Source organism: Hyla sarda, unplaced genomic scaffold (assembly GCF_029499605.1).
Source record: "Hyla sarda isolate aHylSar1 unplaced genomic scaffold, aHylSar1.hap1 scaffold_197, whole genome shotgun sequence".
In the NCBI taxonomy this organism is placed as follows: domain Eukaryota; kingdom Metazoa; phylum Chordata; class Amphibia; order Anura; family Hylidae; genus Hyla; species Hyla sarda.
Window position 1 is genome coordinate 126,532 of NW_026608627.1, and position 14,920 is coordinate 141,451.

Here is a 14,920-nt window from a genome sequence, read left to right on the forward strand (position 1 = left end):
TCAGCACTGCTCTGCCTGAGCAGAACCATCACCGCCATAGGTTGTCAAATAACCCGGATTTAACCCACACAGGTAAGTCCAATGGGGTGCAGGCATGTCCTCTATGCTTACAGCTTCCCGTGGGTGTTGGTTTGATACCGTTTGGGGACAGCCAAGGAGGCATCTGCAGGCAACAAAGGTAGGTGTGTGCTTGTGTGTGTGTTTCCTATGCAGATCCTAAGCCCAGTGTCACATGCAAGTAGGAGGAGTAAGAAGGGTTCCTGGCAAATCCGGGTTATGGATTGCATTTAAAAAGGCCCCGTGGGAGTGCAATGGGCCCCTGTCTTGCTGCTTAGCAATAATGGTATGGGTTTAGGTTCTGCTGTGTGTACTGGTGGTTGACTGCCCCCCAGCCCAGAGTGTGCATGGAAAATTGTCTGGCAGCCTCCCTGACAGCAAGCAGTGATAGTGCCCATGAAGGGGACCTTGTTGGGCCCGCCCCTTTCACGGTTATCGCTTCTCGGCCTTTTGGCTAAGATCAAGTGTAGTATCTGTTCTTATCAGTTTAATATCTGATACGTCCCCTATCTGGGGACCATATATTAAATGGATTTTTGAGAACGGGGGCCGATTTCGAAGCTTGCTTCCGTCGCCCTATGCATTGACCCGATATGGCAGTATCTTCGGGTACAGTGCACCACCCCCTTACAGGGTTAAAAAGAAAGATTCCTACTTTCATTGCTACCTGCTTGCTGGCTAGCCAGCTAGCCAGCCCTGTGGGCCTTGCTGCTGCTGCTGCTGCTGCTGCAGCCAAAAAACAAAAGGTGGTGCTGCTGCTGCTTCTGCTGCTTCTGCTTGTGTCTGGCCGCTGTTGGAGCGTCCAGGCACAGGACTTCTGCTGCTGCTGACTAAATGGCCTCCTTAATTGGATCATTTGAGTAGCCAGCACACCTGTGCAGGTAGGGCATGACATGATAGGCAGCTGCCTTGATAGCGGGTGGGTGCTGAATGTTCCTAATTGACAAAATAAGATTAATGCTTATGAAGAAATATAAAATCTCATCCCTTCCCCAATATCGCGCCACACCCCTACCCCTTAATTCCCTGGTTGAACTTGATGGACATATGTCTTTTTTCGACCGTACTAACTATGTAACTATGTAACATAACATGGGGGGGTCTCCTGGCTGTTCACACAGGTGTGTCATTGCTGTACATTGACCATGCATTGCTTCTGTGGTATTGCAAAGGCAAAGACAAATGCTTCCAGCCATCCATTGCACTAATGGATTGGTCATCAGCTGGCTGTCTATGTCCCGCATCAATATAGACCAAAGTACAGAGGGTTAGGCTATGCTATAGTGCACCTACCTGATGCATCAGAAGGTGCGAGGCCCTTGCTAAATTCTGTGCACAGACTTTGAGATCTATGCTTTAGACTGTATCTAAACCTGCTCCAACATGGACTGACATTCTGGCCTACTTTCAGCCGATGCGACTTGTCTGTCGCTGAACAGTCGCTTTTTATGTATTCAGCACCTATGTATAATGTTGTAAAAATGCTCTAGAAGCTAAAGTCGCAGAAATGTCACACATATTTGGCCTGCAACTTTCTGTGCGACAAATTCAGACAGGAAAAATCAGTATAAATCCTTAGAAAATTATCCCCCAGTGTCTCCATCTGCTGGCGGTATTGAATAAGCATTGCTGCACTGATGGGGTATGCATTAGACGAAAAAAAAGAAGAAAAAGAAGAATAATACGCCCAGAAAAGAGGCGAAAAGGAGAAAAACGTAAAAAAACGTGAAAAAAAAGTAAGAGGAAGAGAAGGGAAAAAAAGGTGGAAATGGGTTTAAAAGTGATTTCGGCGGAGAAATATATATATATATATATATATATATATATATATATATATATATATACGCGCACACACACACATATATATAAACGTATTCTCCGTTGAGATATTGCAGCCGCTGCTGTGTCCAGGCCCAGGAGCCTTAGCACTGTGCTGTGATGTCACTCAATACCACTGACATCACTAGGTGTAAACAACATCTCTCCTTTGCTGTGTATGTGACTATGGAGCTGTTTGGTGATGTCGTCTATTATGGCCTTCATAGAAGCAACAGGAGATTGTTGCATCCATCTAGAACCCTCAGAACTACAGTGCTATGATGTCACTCACTTCCACAGGCCTTGCAGAGTGTAAACAACAACAACCCAGCTTTGTCGTGTATGTAACCATAGGGATTGTGATGTCACCTAGAACCTTCACAGCAGCGACAGCTTTATGAGGAGCATCAGCACTGCTCTGCCTGAGCAGAACCATCACCGCCATAGGTTGTCAAATAACCCGGATTTAACCCACACAGGTAAGTCCAATGGGGTGCAGGCATGTCCTCTATGCTTACAGCTTCCCGTGGGTGTTGGTTTGATACCGTTTGGGGACAGCCAAGGAGGCATCTGCAGGCAACAAAGGTAGGTGTGTGCTTGTGTGTGTGTTTCCTATGCAGATCCTAAGCCCAGTGTCACATGCAAGTAGGAGGAGTAAGAAGGGTTCCTGGCAAATCCGGGTTATGGATTGCATTTAAAAAGGCCCCGTGGGAGTGCAATGGGCCCCTGTCTTGCTGCTTAGCAATAATGGTATGGGTTTAGGTTCTGCTGTGTGTACTGGTGGTTGACTGCCCCCCAGCCCAGAGTGTGCATGGAAAATTGTCTGGCAGCCTCCCTGACAGCAAGCAGTGATAGTGCCCATGAAGGGGACCTTGTTGGGCCCGCCCCTTTCACGGTTATCGCTTCTCGGCCTTTTGGCTAAGATCAAGTGTAGTATCTGTTCTTATCAGTTTAATATCTGATACGTCCCCTATCTGGGGACCATATATTAAATGGATTTTTGAGAACGGGGGCCGATTTCGAAGCTTGCTTCCGTCGCCCTATGCATTGACCCGATATGGCAGTATCTTCGGGTACAGTGCACCACCCCCTTACAGGGTTAAAAAGAAAGATTCCTACTTTCATTGCTACCTGCTTGCTGGCTAGCCAGCTAGCCAGCCCTGTGGGCCTTGCTGCTGCTGCTGCTGCTGCTGCAGCCAAAAAACAAAAGGTGGTGCTGCTGCTGCTTCTGCTGCTTCTGCTTGTGTCTGGCCGCTGTTGGAGCGTCCAGGCACAGGACTTCTGCTGCTGCTGACTAAATGGCCTCCTTAATTGGATCATTTGAGTAGCCAGCACACCTGTGCAGGTAGGGCATGACATGATAGGCAGCTGCCTTGATAGCGGGTGGGTGCTGAATGTTCCTAATTGACAAAATAAGATTAATGCTTATGAAGAAATATAAAATCTCATCCCTTCCCCAATATCGCGCCACACCCCTACCCCTTAATTCCCTGGTTGAACTTGATGGACATATGTCTTTTTTCGACCGTACTAACTATGTAACTATGTAACATAACATGGGGGGGTCTCCTGGCTGTTCACACAGGTGTGTCATTGCTGTACATTGACCATGCATTGCTTCTGTGGTATTGCAAAGGCAAAGACAAATGCTTCCAGCCATCCATTGCACTAATGGATTGGTCATCAGCTGGCTGTCTATGTCCCGCATCAATATAGACCAAAGTACAGAGGGTTAGGCTATGCTATAGTGCACCTACCTGATGCATCAGAAGGTGCGAGGCCCTTGCTAAATTCTGTGCACAGACTTTGAGATCTATGCTTTAGACTGTATCTAAACCTGCTCCAACATGGACTGACATTCTGGCCTACTTTCAGCCGATGCGACTTGTCTGTCGCTGAACAGTCGCTTTTTATGTATTCAGCACCTATGTATAATGTTGTAAAAATGCTCTAGAAGCTAAAGTCGCAGAAATGTCACACATATTTGGCCTGCAACTTTCTGTGCGACAAATTCAGACAGGAAAAATCAGTATAAATCCTTAGAAAATTATCCCCCAGTGTCTCCATCTGCTGGCGGTATTGAATAAGCATTGCTGCACTGATGGGGTATGCATTAGACGAAAAAAAAGAAGAAAAAGAAGAATAATACGCCCAGAAAAGAGGCGAAAAGGAGAAAAACGTAAAAAAACGTGAAAAAAAAGTAAGAGGAAGAGAAGGGAAAAAAAGGTGGAAATGGGTTTAAAAGTGATTTCGGCGGAGAAATATATATGTATATATATATATATATATATATATATATATATATATATATATACGCGCACACACACACATATATATAAACGTATTCTCCGTTGAGATATTGCAGCCGCTGCTGTGTCCAGGCCCAGGAGCCTTAGCACTGTGCTGTGATGTCACTCAATACCACTGACATCACTAGGTGTAAACAACATCTCTCCTTTGCTGTGTATGTGACTATGGAGCTGTTTGGTGATGTCGTCTATTATGGCCTTCATAGAAGCAACAGGAGATTGTTGCATCCATCTAGAACCCTCAGAACTACAGTGCTATGATGTCACTCACTTCCACAGGCCTTGCAGAGTGTAAACAACAACAACCCAGCTTTGTCGTGTATGTAACCATAGGGATTGTGATGTCACCTAGAACCTTCACAGCAGCGACAGCTTTATGAGGAGCATCAGCACTGCTCTGCCTGAGCAGAACCATCACCGCCATAGGTTGTCAAATAACCCGGATTTAACCCACACAGGTAAGTCCAATGGGGTGCAGGCATGTCCTCTATGCTTACAGCTTCCCGTGGGTGTTGGTTTGATACCGTTTGGGGACAGCCAAGGAGGCATCTGCAGGCAACAAAGGTAGGTGTGTGCTTGTGTGTGTGTTTCCTATGCAGATCCTAAGCCCAGTGTCACATGCAAGTAGGAGGAGTAAGAAGGGTTCCTGGCAAATCCGGGTTATGGATTGCATTTAAAAAGGCCCCGTGGGAGTGCAATGGGCCCCTGTCTTGCTGCTTAGCAATAATGGTATGGGTTTAGGTTCTGCTGTGTGTACTGGTGGTTGACTGCCCCCCAGCCCAGAGTGTGCATGGAAAATTGTCTGGCAGCCTCCCTGACAGCAAGCAGTGATAGTGCCCATGAAGGGGACCTTGTTGGGCCCGCCCCTTTCACGGTTATCGCTTCTCGGCCTTTTGGCTAAGATCAAGTGTAGTATCTGTTCTTATCAGTTTAATATCTGATACGTCCCCTATCTGGGGACCATATATTAAATGGATTTTTGAGAACGGGGGCCGATTTCGAAGCTTGCTTCCGTCGCCCTATGCATTGACCCGATATGGCAGTATCTTCGGGTACAGTGCACCACCCCCTTACAGGGTTAAAAAGAAAGATTCCTACTTTCATTGCTACCTGCTTGCTGGCTAGCCAGCTAGCCAGCCCTGTGGGCCTTGCTGCTGCTGCTGCTGCTGCTGCAGCCAAAAAACAAAAGGTGGTGCTGCTGCTGCTTCTGCTGCTTCTGCTTGTGTCTGGCCGCTGTTGGAGCGTCCAGGCACAGGACTTCTGCTGCTGCTGACTAAATGGCCTCCTTAATTGGATCATTTGAGTAGCCAGCACACCTGTGCAGGTAGGGCATGACATGATAGGCAGCTGCCTTGATAGCGGGTGGGTGCTGAATGTTCCTAATTGACAAAATAAGATTAATGCTTATGAAGAAATATAAAATCTCATCCCTTCCCCAATATCGCGCCACACCCCTACCCCTTAATTCCCTGGTTGAACTTGATGGACATATGTCTTTTTTCGACCGTACTAACTATGTAACTATGTAACATAACATGGGGGGGTCTCCTGGCTGTTCACACAGGTGTGTCATTGCTGTACATTGACCATGCATTGCTTCTGTGGTATTGCAAAGGCAAAGACAAATGCTTCCAGCCATCCATTGCACTAATGGATTGGTCATCAGCTGGCTGTCTATGTCCCGCATCAATATAGACCAAAGTACAGAGGGTTAGGCTATGCTATAGTGCACCTACCTGATGCATCAGAAGGTGCGAGGCCCTTGCTAAATTCTGTGCACAGACTTTGAGATCTATGCTTTAGACTGTATCTAAACCTGCTCCAACATGGACTGACATTCTGGCCTACTTTCAGCCGATGCGACTTGTCTGTCGCTGAACAGTCGCTTTTTATGTATTCAGCACCTATGTATAATGTTGTAAAAATGCTCTAGAAGCTAAAGTCGCAGAAATGTCACACATATTTGGCCTGCAACTTTCTGTGCGACAAATTCAGACAGGAAAAATCAGTATAAATCCTTAGAAAATTATCCCCCAGTGTCTCCATCTGCTGGCGGTATTGAATAAGCATTGCTGCACTGATGGGGTATGCATTAGACGAAAAAAAAGAAGAAAAAGAAGAATAATACGCCCAGAAAAGAGGCGAAAAGGAGAAAAACGTAAAAAAACGTGAAAAAAAAGTAAGAGGAAGAGAAGGGAAAAAAAGGTGGAAATGGGTTTAAAAGTGATTTCGGCGGAGAAATATATATATATATATATATATATATATATATATATATATATATATATACGCGCACACACACACATATATATAAACGTATTCTCCGTTGAGATATTGCAGCCGCTGCTGTGTCCAGGCCCAGGAGCCTTAGCACTGTGCTGTGATGTCACTCAATACCACTGACATCACTAGGTGTAAACAACATCTCTCCTTTGCTGTGTATGTGACTATGGAGCTGTTTGGTGATGTCGTCTATTATGGCCTTCATAGAAGCAACAGGAGATTGTTGCATCCATCTAGAACCCTCAGAACTACAGTGCTATGATGTCACTCACTTCCACAGGCCTTGCAGAGTGTAAACAACAACAACCCAGCTTTGTCGTGTATGTAACCATAGGGATTGTGATGTCACCTAGAACCTTCACAGCAGCGACAGCTTTATGAGGAGCATCAGCACTGCTCTGCCTGAGCAGAACCATCACCGCCATAGGTTGTCAAATAACCCGGATTTAACCCACACAGGTAAGTCCAATGGGGTGCAGGCATGTCCTCTATGCTTACAGCTTCCCGTGGGTGTTGGTTTGATACCGTTTGGGGACAGCCAAGGAGGCATCTGCAGGCAACAAAGGTAGGTGTGTGCTTGTGTGTGTGTTTCCTATGCAGATCCTAAGCCCAGTGTCACATGCAAGTAGGAGGAGTAAGAAGGGTTCCTGGCAAATCCGGGTTATGGATTGCATTTAAAAAGGCCCCGTGGGAGTGCAATGGGCCCCTGTCTTGCTGCTTAGCAATAATGGTATGGGTTTAGGTTCTGCTGTGTGTACTGGTGGTTGACTGCCCCCCAGCCCAGAGTGTGCATGGAAAATTGTCTGGCAGCCTCCCTGACAGCAAGCAGTGATAGTGCCCATGAAGGGGACCTTGTTGGGCCCGCCCCTTTCACGGTTATCGCTTCTCGGCCTTTTGGCTAAGATCAAGTGTAGTATCTGTTCTTATCAGTTTAATATCTGATACGTCCCCTATCTGGGGACCATATATTAAATGGATTTTTGAGAACGGGGGCCGATTTCGAAGCTTGCTTCCGTCGCCCTATGCATTGACCCGATATGGCAGTATCTTCGGGTACAGTGCACCACCCCCTTACAGGGTTAAAAAGAAAGATTCCTACTTTCATTGCTACCTGCTTGCTGGCTAGCCAGCTAGCCAGCCCTGTGGGCCTTGCTGCTGCTGCTGCTGCTGCTGCAGCCAAAAAACAAAAGGTGGTGCTGCTGCTGCTTCTGCTGCTTCTGCTTGTGTCTGGCCGCTGTTGGAGCGTCCAGGCACAGGACTTCTGCTGCTGCTGACTAAATGGCCTCCTTAATTGGATCATTTGAGTAGCCAGCACACCTGTGCAGGTAGGGCATGACATGATAGGCAGCTGCCTTGATAGCGGGTGGGTGCTGAATGTTCCTAATTGACAAAATAAGATTAATGCTTATGAAGAAATATAAAATCTCATCCCTTCCCCAATATCGCGCCACACCCCTACCCCTTAATTCCCTGGTTGAACTTGATGGACATATGTCTTTTTTCGACCGTACTAACTATGTAACTATGTAACATAACATGGGGGGGTCTCCTGGCTGTTCACACAGGTGTGTCATTGCTGTACATTGACCATGCATTGCTTCTGTGGTATTGCAAAGGCAAAGACAAATGCTTCCAGCCATCCATTGCACTAATGGATTGGTCATCAGCTGGCTGTCTATGTCCCGCATCAATATAGACCAAAGTACAGAGGGTTAGGCTATGCTATAGTGCACCTACCTGATGCATCAGAAGGTGCGAGGCCCTTGCTAAATTCTGTGCACAGACTTTGAGATCTATGCTTTAGACTGTATCTAAACCTGCTCCAACATGGACTGACATTCTGGCCTACTTTCAGCCGATGCGACTTGTCTGTCGCTGAACAGTCGCTTTTTATGTATTCAGCACCTATGTATAATGTTGTAAAAATGCTCTAGAAGCTAAAGTCGCAGAAATGTCACACATATTTGGCCTGCAACTTTCTGTGCGACAAATTCAGACAGGAAAAATCAGTATAAATCCTTAGAAAATTATCCCCCAGTGTCTCCATCTGCTGGCGGTATTGAATAAGCATTGCTGCACTGATGGGGTATGCATTAGACGAAAAAAAAGAAGAAAAAGAAGAATAATACGCCCAGAAAAGAGGCGAAAAGGAGAAAAACGTAAAAAAACGTGAAAAAAAAGTAAGAGGAAGAGAAGGGAAAAAAAGGTGGAAATGGGTTTAAAAGTGATTTCGGCGGAGAAATATATATATATATATATATATATATATATATATATATATATATATATACGCGCACACACACACATATATATAAACGTATTCTCCGTTGAGATATTGCAGCCGCTGCTGTGTCCAGGCCCAGGAGCCTTAGCACTGTGCTGTGATGTCACTCAATACCACTGACATCACTAGGTGTAAACAACATCTCTCCTTTGCTGTGTATGTGACTATGGAGCTGTTTGGTGATGTCGTCTATTATGGCCTTCATAGAAGCAACAGGAGATTGTTGCATCCATCTAGAACCCTCAGAACTACAGTGCTATGATGTCACTCACTTCCACAGGCCTTGCAGAGTGTAAACAACAACAACCCAGCTTTGTCGTGTATGTAACCATAGGGATTGTGATGTCACCTAGAACCTTCACAGCAGCGACAGCTTTATGAGGAGCATCAGCACTGCTCTGCCTGAGCAGAACCATCACCGCCATAGGTTGTCAAATAACCCGGATTTAACCCACACAGGTAAGTCCAATGGGGTGCAGGCATGTCCTCTATGCTTACAGCTTCCCGTGGGTGTTGGTTTGATACCGTTTGGGGACAGCCAAGGAGGCATCTGCAGGCAACAAAGGTAGGTGTGTGCTTGTGTGTGTGTTTCCTATGCAGATCCTAAGCCCAGTGTCACATGCAAGTAGGAGGAGTAAGAAGGGTTCCTGGCAAATCCGGGTTATGGATTGCATTTAAAAAGGCCCCGTGGGAGTGCAATGGGCCCCTGTCTTGCTGCTTAGCAATAATGGTATGGGTTTAGGTTCTGCTGTGTGTACTGGTGGTTGACTGCCCCCCAGCCCAGAGTGTGCATGGAAAATTGTCTGGCAGCCTCCCTGACAGCAAGCAGTGATAGTGCCCATGAAGGGGACCTTGTTGGGCCCGCCCCTTTCACGGTTATCGCTTCTCGGCCTTTTGGCTAAGATCAAGTGTAGTATCTGTTCTTATCAGTTTAATATCTGATACGTCCCCTATCTGGGGACCATATATTAAATGGATTTTTGAGAACGGGGGCCGATTTCGAAGCTTGCTTCCGTCGCCCTATGCATTGACCCGATATGGCAGTATCTTCGGGTACAGTGCACCACCCCCTTACAGGGTTAAAAAGAAAGATTCCTACTTTCATTGCTACCTGCTTGCTGGCTAGCCAGCTAGCCAGCCCTGTGGGCCTTGCTGCTGCTGCTGCTGCTGCTGCAGCCAAAAAACAAAAGGTGGTGCTGCTGCTGCTTCTGCTTGTGTCTGGCCGCTGTTGGAGCGTCCAGGCACAGGACTTCTGCTGCTGCTGACTAAATGGCCTCCTTAATTGGATCATTTGAGTAGCCAGCACACCTGTGCAGGTAGGGCATGACATGATAGGCAGCTGCCTTGATAGCGGGTGGGTGCTGAATGTTCCTAATTGACAAAATAAGATTAATGCTTATGAAGAAATATAAAATCTCATCCCTTCCCCAATATCGCGCCACACCCCTACCCCTTAATTCCCTGGTTGAACTTGATGGACATATGTCTTTTTTCGACCGTACTAACTATGTAACTATGTAACATAACATGGGGGGGTCTCCTGGCTGTTCACACAGGTGTGTCATTGCTGTACATTGACCATGCATTGCTTCTGTGGTATTGCAAAGGCAAAGACAAATGCTTCCAGCCATCCATTGCACTAATGGATTGGTCATCAGCTGGCTGTCTATGTCCCGCATCAATATAGACCAAAGTACAGAGGGTTAGGCTATGCTATAGTGCACCTACCTGATGCATCAGAAGGTGCGAGGCCCTTGCTAAATTCTGTGCACAGACTTTGAGATCTATGCTTTAGACTGTATCTAAACCTGCTCCAACATGGACTGACATTCTGGCCTACTTTCAGCCGATGCGACTTGTCTGTCGCTGAACAGTCGCTTTTTATGTATTCAGCACCTATGTATAATGTTGTAAAAATGCTCTAGAAGCTAAAGTCGCAGAAATGTCACACATATTTGGCCTGCAACTTTCTGTGCGACAAATTCAGACAGGAAAAATCAGTATAAATCCTTAGAAAATTATCCCCCAGTGTCTCCATCTGCTGGCGGTATTGAATAAGCATTGCTGCACTGATGGGGTATGCATTAGACGAAAAAAAAGAAGAAAAAGAAGAATAATACGCCCAGAAAAGAGGCGAAAAGGAGAAAAACGTAAAAAAACGTGAAAAAAAAGTAAGAGGAAGAGAAGGGAAAAAAAGGTGGAAATGGGTTTAAAAGTGATTTCGGCGGAGAAATATATATATATATATATATATATATATATATATATATATATATACGCGCACACACACACATATATATAAACGTATTCTCCGTTGAGATATTGCAGCCGCTGCTGTGTCCAGGCCCAGGAGCCTTAGCACTGTGCTGTGATGTCACTCAATACCACTGACATCACTAGGTGTAAACAACATCTCTCCTTTGCTGTGTATGTGACTATGGAGCTGTTTGGTGATGTCGTCTATTATGGCCTTCATAGAAGCAACAGGAGATTGTTGCATCCATCTAGAACCCTCAGAACTACAGTGCTATGATGTCACTCACTTCCACAGGCCTTGCAGAGTGTAAACAACAACAACCCAGCTTTGTCGTGTATGTAACCATAGGGATTGTGATGTCACCTAGAACCTTCACAGCAGCGACAGCTTTATGAGGAGCATCAGCACTGCTCTGCCTGAGCAGAACCATCACCGCCATAGGTTGTCAAATAACCCGGATTTAACCCACACAGGTAAGTCCAATGGGGTGCAGGCATGTCCTCTATGCTTACAGCTTCCCGTGGGTGTTGGTTTGATACCGTTTGGGGACAGCCAAGGAGGCATCTGCAGGCAACAAAGGTAGGTGTGTGCTTGTGTGTGTGTTTCCTATGCAGATCCTAAGCCCAGTGTCACATGCAAGTAGGAGGAGTAAGAAGGGTTCCTGGCAAATCCGGGTTATGGATTGCATTTAAAAAGGCCCCGTGGGAGTGCAATGGGCCCCTGTCTTGCTGCTTAGCAATAATGGTATGGGTTTAGGTTCTGCTGTGTGTACTGGTGGTTGACTGCCCCCCAGCCCAGAGTGTGCATGGAAAATTGTCTGGCAGCCTCCCTGACAGCAAGCAGTGATAGTGCCCATGAAGGGGACCTTGTTGGGCCCGCCCCTTTCACGGTTATCGCTTCTCGGCCTTTTGGCTAAGATCAAGTGTAGTATCTGTTCTTATCAGTTTAATATCTGATACGTCCCCTATCTGGGGACCATATATTAAATGGATTTTTGAGAACGGGGGCCGATTTCGAAGCTTGCTTCCGTCGCCCTATGCATTGACCCGATATGGCAGTATCTTCGGGTACAGTGCACCACCCCCTTACAGGGTTAAAAAGAAAGATTCCTACTTTCATTGCTACCTGCTTGCTGGCTAGCCAGCTAGCCAGCCCTGTGGGCCTTGCTGCTGCTGCTGCTGCTGCTGCAGCCAAAAAACAAAAGGTGGTGCTGCTGCTGCTTCTGCTGCTTCTGCTTGTGTCTGGCCGCTGTTGGAGCGTCCAGGCACAGGACTTCTGCTGCTGCTGACTAAATGGCCTCCTTAATTGGATCATTTGAGTAGCCAGCACACCTGTGCAGGTAGGGCATGACATGATAGGCAGCTGCCTTGATAGCGGGTGGGTGCTGAATGTTCCTAATTGACAAAATAAGATTAATGCTTATGAAGAAATATAAAATCTCATCCCTTCCCCAATATCGCGCCACACCCCTACCCCTTAATTCCCTGGTTGAACTTGATGGACATATGTCTTTTTTCGACCGTACTAACTATGTAACTATGTAACATAACATGGGGGGGTCTCCTGGCTGTTCACACAGGTGTGTCATTGCTGTACATTGACCATGCATTGCTTCTGTGGTATTGCAAAGGCAAAGACAAATGCTTCCAGCCATCCATTGCACTAATGGATTGGTCATCAGCTGGCTGTCTATGTCCCGCATCAATATAGACCAAAGTACAGAGGGTTAGGCTATGCTATAGTGCACCTACCTGATGCATCAGAAGGTGCGAGGCCCTTGCTAAATTCTGTGCACAGACTTTGAGATCTATGCTTTAGACTGTATCTAAACCTGCTCCAACATGGACTGACATTCTGGCCTACTTTCAGCCGATGCGACTTGTCTGTCGCTGAACAGTCGCTTTTTATGTATTCAGCACCTATGTATAATGTTGTAAAAATGCTCTAGAAGCTAAAGTCGCAGAAATGTCACACATATTTGGCCTGCAACTTTCTGTGCGACAAATTCAGACAGGAAAAATCAGTATAAATCCTTAGAAAATTATCCCCCAGTGTCTCCATCTGCTGGCGGTATTGAATAAGCATTGCTGCACTGATGGGGTATGCATTAGACGAAAAAAAAGAAGAAAAAGAAGAATAATACGCCCAGAAAAGAGGCGAAAAGGAGAAAAACGTAAAAAAACGTGAAAAAAAAGTAAGAGGAAGAGAAGGGAAAAAAAGGTGGAAATGGGTTTAAAAGTGATTTCGGCGGAGAAATATATATATATATATATATATATATATATATATATATATATATACGCGCACACACACACATATATATAAACGTATTCTCCGTTGAGATATTGCAGCCGCTGCTGTGTCCAGGCCCAGGAGCCTTAGCACTGTGCTGTGATGTCACTCAATACCACTGACATCACTAGGTGTAAACAACATCTCTCCTTTGCTGTGTATGTGACTATGGAGCTGTTTGGTGATGTCGTCTATTATGGCCTTCATAGAAGCAACAGGAGATTGTTGCATCCATCTAGAACCCTCAGAACTACAGTGCTATGATGTCACTCACTTCCACAGGCCTTGCAGAGTGTAAACAACAACAACCCAGCTTTGTCGTGTATGTAACCATAGGGATTGTGATGTCACCTAGAACCTTCACAGCAGCGACAGCTTTATGAGGAGCATCAGCACTGCTCTGCCTGAGCAGAACCATCACCGCCATAGGTTGTCAAATAACCCGGATTTAACCCACACAGGTAAGTCCAATGGGGTGCAGGCATGTCCTCTATGCTTACAGCTTCCCGTGGGTGTTGGTTTGATACCGTTTGGGGACAGCCAAGGAGGCATCTGCAGGCAACAAAGGTAGGTGTGTGCTTGTGTGTGTGTTTCCTATGCAGATCCTAAGCCCAGTGTCACATGCAAGTAGGAGGAGTAAGAAGGGTTCCTGGCAAATCCGGGTTATGGATTGCATTTAAAAAGGCCCCGTGGGAGTGCAATGGGCCCCTGTCTTGCTGCTTAGCAATAATGGTATGGGTTTAGGTTCTGCTGTGTGTACTGGTGGTTGACTGCCCCCCAGCCCAGAGTGTGCATGGAAAATTGTCTGGCAGCCTCCCTGACAGCAAGCAGTGATAGTGCCCATGAAGGGGACCTTGTTGGGCCCGCCCCTTTCACGGTTATCGCTTCTCGGCCTTTTGGCTAAGATCAAGTGTAGTATCTGTTCTTATCAGTTTAATATCTGATACGTCCCCTATCTGGGGACCATATATTAAATGGATTTTTGAGAACGGGGGCCGATTTCGAAGCTTGCTTCCGTCGCCCTATGCATTGACCCGATATGGCAGTATCTTCGGGTACAGTGCACCACCCCCTTACAGGGTTAAAAAGAAAGATTCCTACTTTCATTGCTACCTGCTTGCTGGCTAGCCAGCTAGCCAGCCCTGTGGGCCTTGCTGCTGCTGCTGCTGCTGCTGCAGCCAAAAAACAAAAGGTGGTGCTGCTGCTGCTTCTGCTGCTTCTGCTTGTGTCTGGCCGCTGTTGGAGCGTCCAGGCACAGGACTTCTGCTGCTGCTGACTAAATGGCCTCCCCTTAATTGGATCATTTGAGTAGCCAGCACACCTGTGCAGGTAGGGCATGACATGATAGGCAGCTGCCTTGATAGCGGGTGGGTGCTGAATGTTCCTAATTGACAAAATAAGATTAATGCTTATGAAGAAATATAAAATCTCATCCCTTCCCCAATATCGCGCCACACCCCTACCCCTTAATTCCCTGGTTGAACTTGATGGACATATGTCTTTTTTCGACCGTACTAACTATGTAACTATGTAACATAACATGGGGGGGTCTCCTGGCTGTTCACACAGGTGTGTCATTGCTGTACATTGACCATGCATTGCTTCTGTGGTATTGCAAAG

At 46.3% G+C, this 14,920-nt stretch overlaps 7 non-coding genes across 7 annotated transcripts; all 7 read left to right on the forward strand.

Annotated features, from left to right (window-relative positions):
- The first annotated feature begins 491 nt into the window (after positions 1 to 491).
- Positions 492 to 682, forward strand: LOC130316830 (U2 spliceosomal RNA). The gene has a single exon (XR_008864043.1). It is a non-coding gene; the product is annotated as a U2 spliceosomal RNA (small nuclear RNA).
- Positions 683 to 2,773: 2,091 nt separating this feature from the next.
- LOC130316831 (U2 spliceosomal RNA) lies at positions 2,774 to 2,964 on the forward strand. Its single transcript, XR_008864044.1, has one exon. It is a non-coding gene; the product is annotated as a U2 spliceosomal RNA (small nuclear RNA).
- A 2,097-nt stretch (positions 2,965 to 5,061) lies between these two features.
- On the forward strand, positions 5,062 to 5,252 carry LOC130316832 (U2 spliceosomal RNA). The gene has a single exon (XR_008864045.1). It is a non-coding gene; the product is annotated as a U2 spliceosomal RNA (small nuclear RNA).
- Positions 5,253 to 7,345: 2,093 nt separating this feature from the next.
- Positions 7,346 to 7,536, forward strand: LOC130316833 (U2 spliceosomal RNA). The gene has a single exon (XR_008864046.1). It is a non-coding gene; the product is annotated as a U2 spliceosomal RNA (small nuclear RNA).
- A 2,093-nt stretch (positions 7,537 to 9,629) lies between these two features.
- LOC130316836 (U2 spliceosomal RNA) lies at positions 9,630 to 9,820 on the forward strand. The gene has a single exon (XR_008864048.1). It is a non-coding gene; the product is annotated as a U2 spliceosomal RNA (small nuclear RNA).
- Positions 9,821 to 11,900: 2,080 nt separating this feature from the next.
- On the forward strand, positions 11,901 to 12,091 carry LOC130316837 (U2 spliceosomal RNA). The gene has a single exon (XR_008864049.1). It is a non-coding gene; the product is annotated as a U2 spliceosomal RNA (small nuclear RNA).
- A 2,089-nt stretch (positions 12,092 to 14,180) lies between these two features.
- On the forward strand, positions 14,181 to 14,371 carry LOC130316838 (U2 spliceosomal RNA). The gene has a single exon (XR_008864050.1). It is a non-coding gene; the product is annotated as a U2 spliceosomal RNA (small nuclear RNA).
- The last annotated feature ends 549 nt before the right edge of the window (positions 14,372 to 14,920 follow it).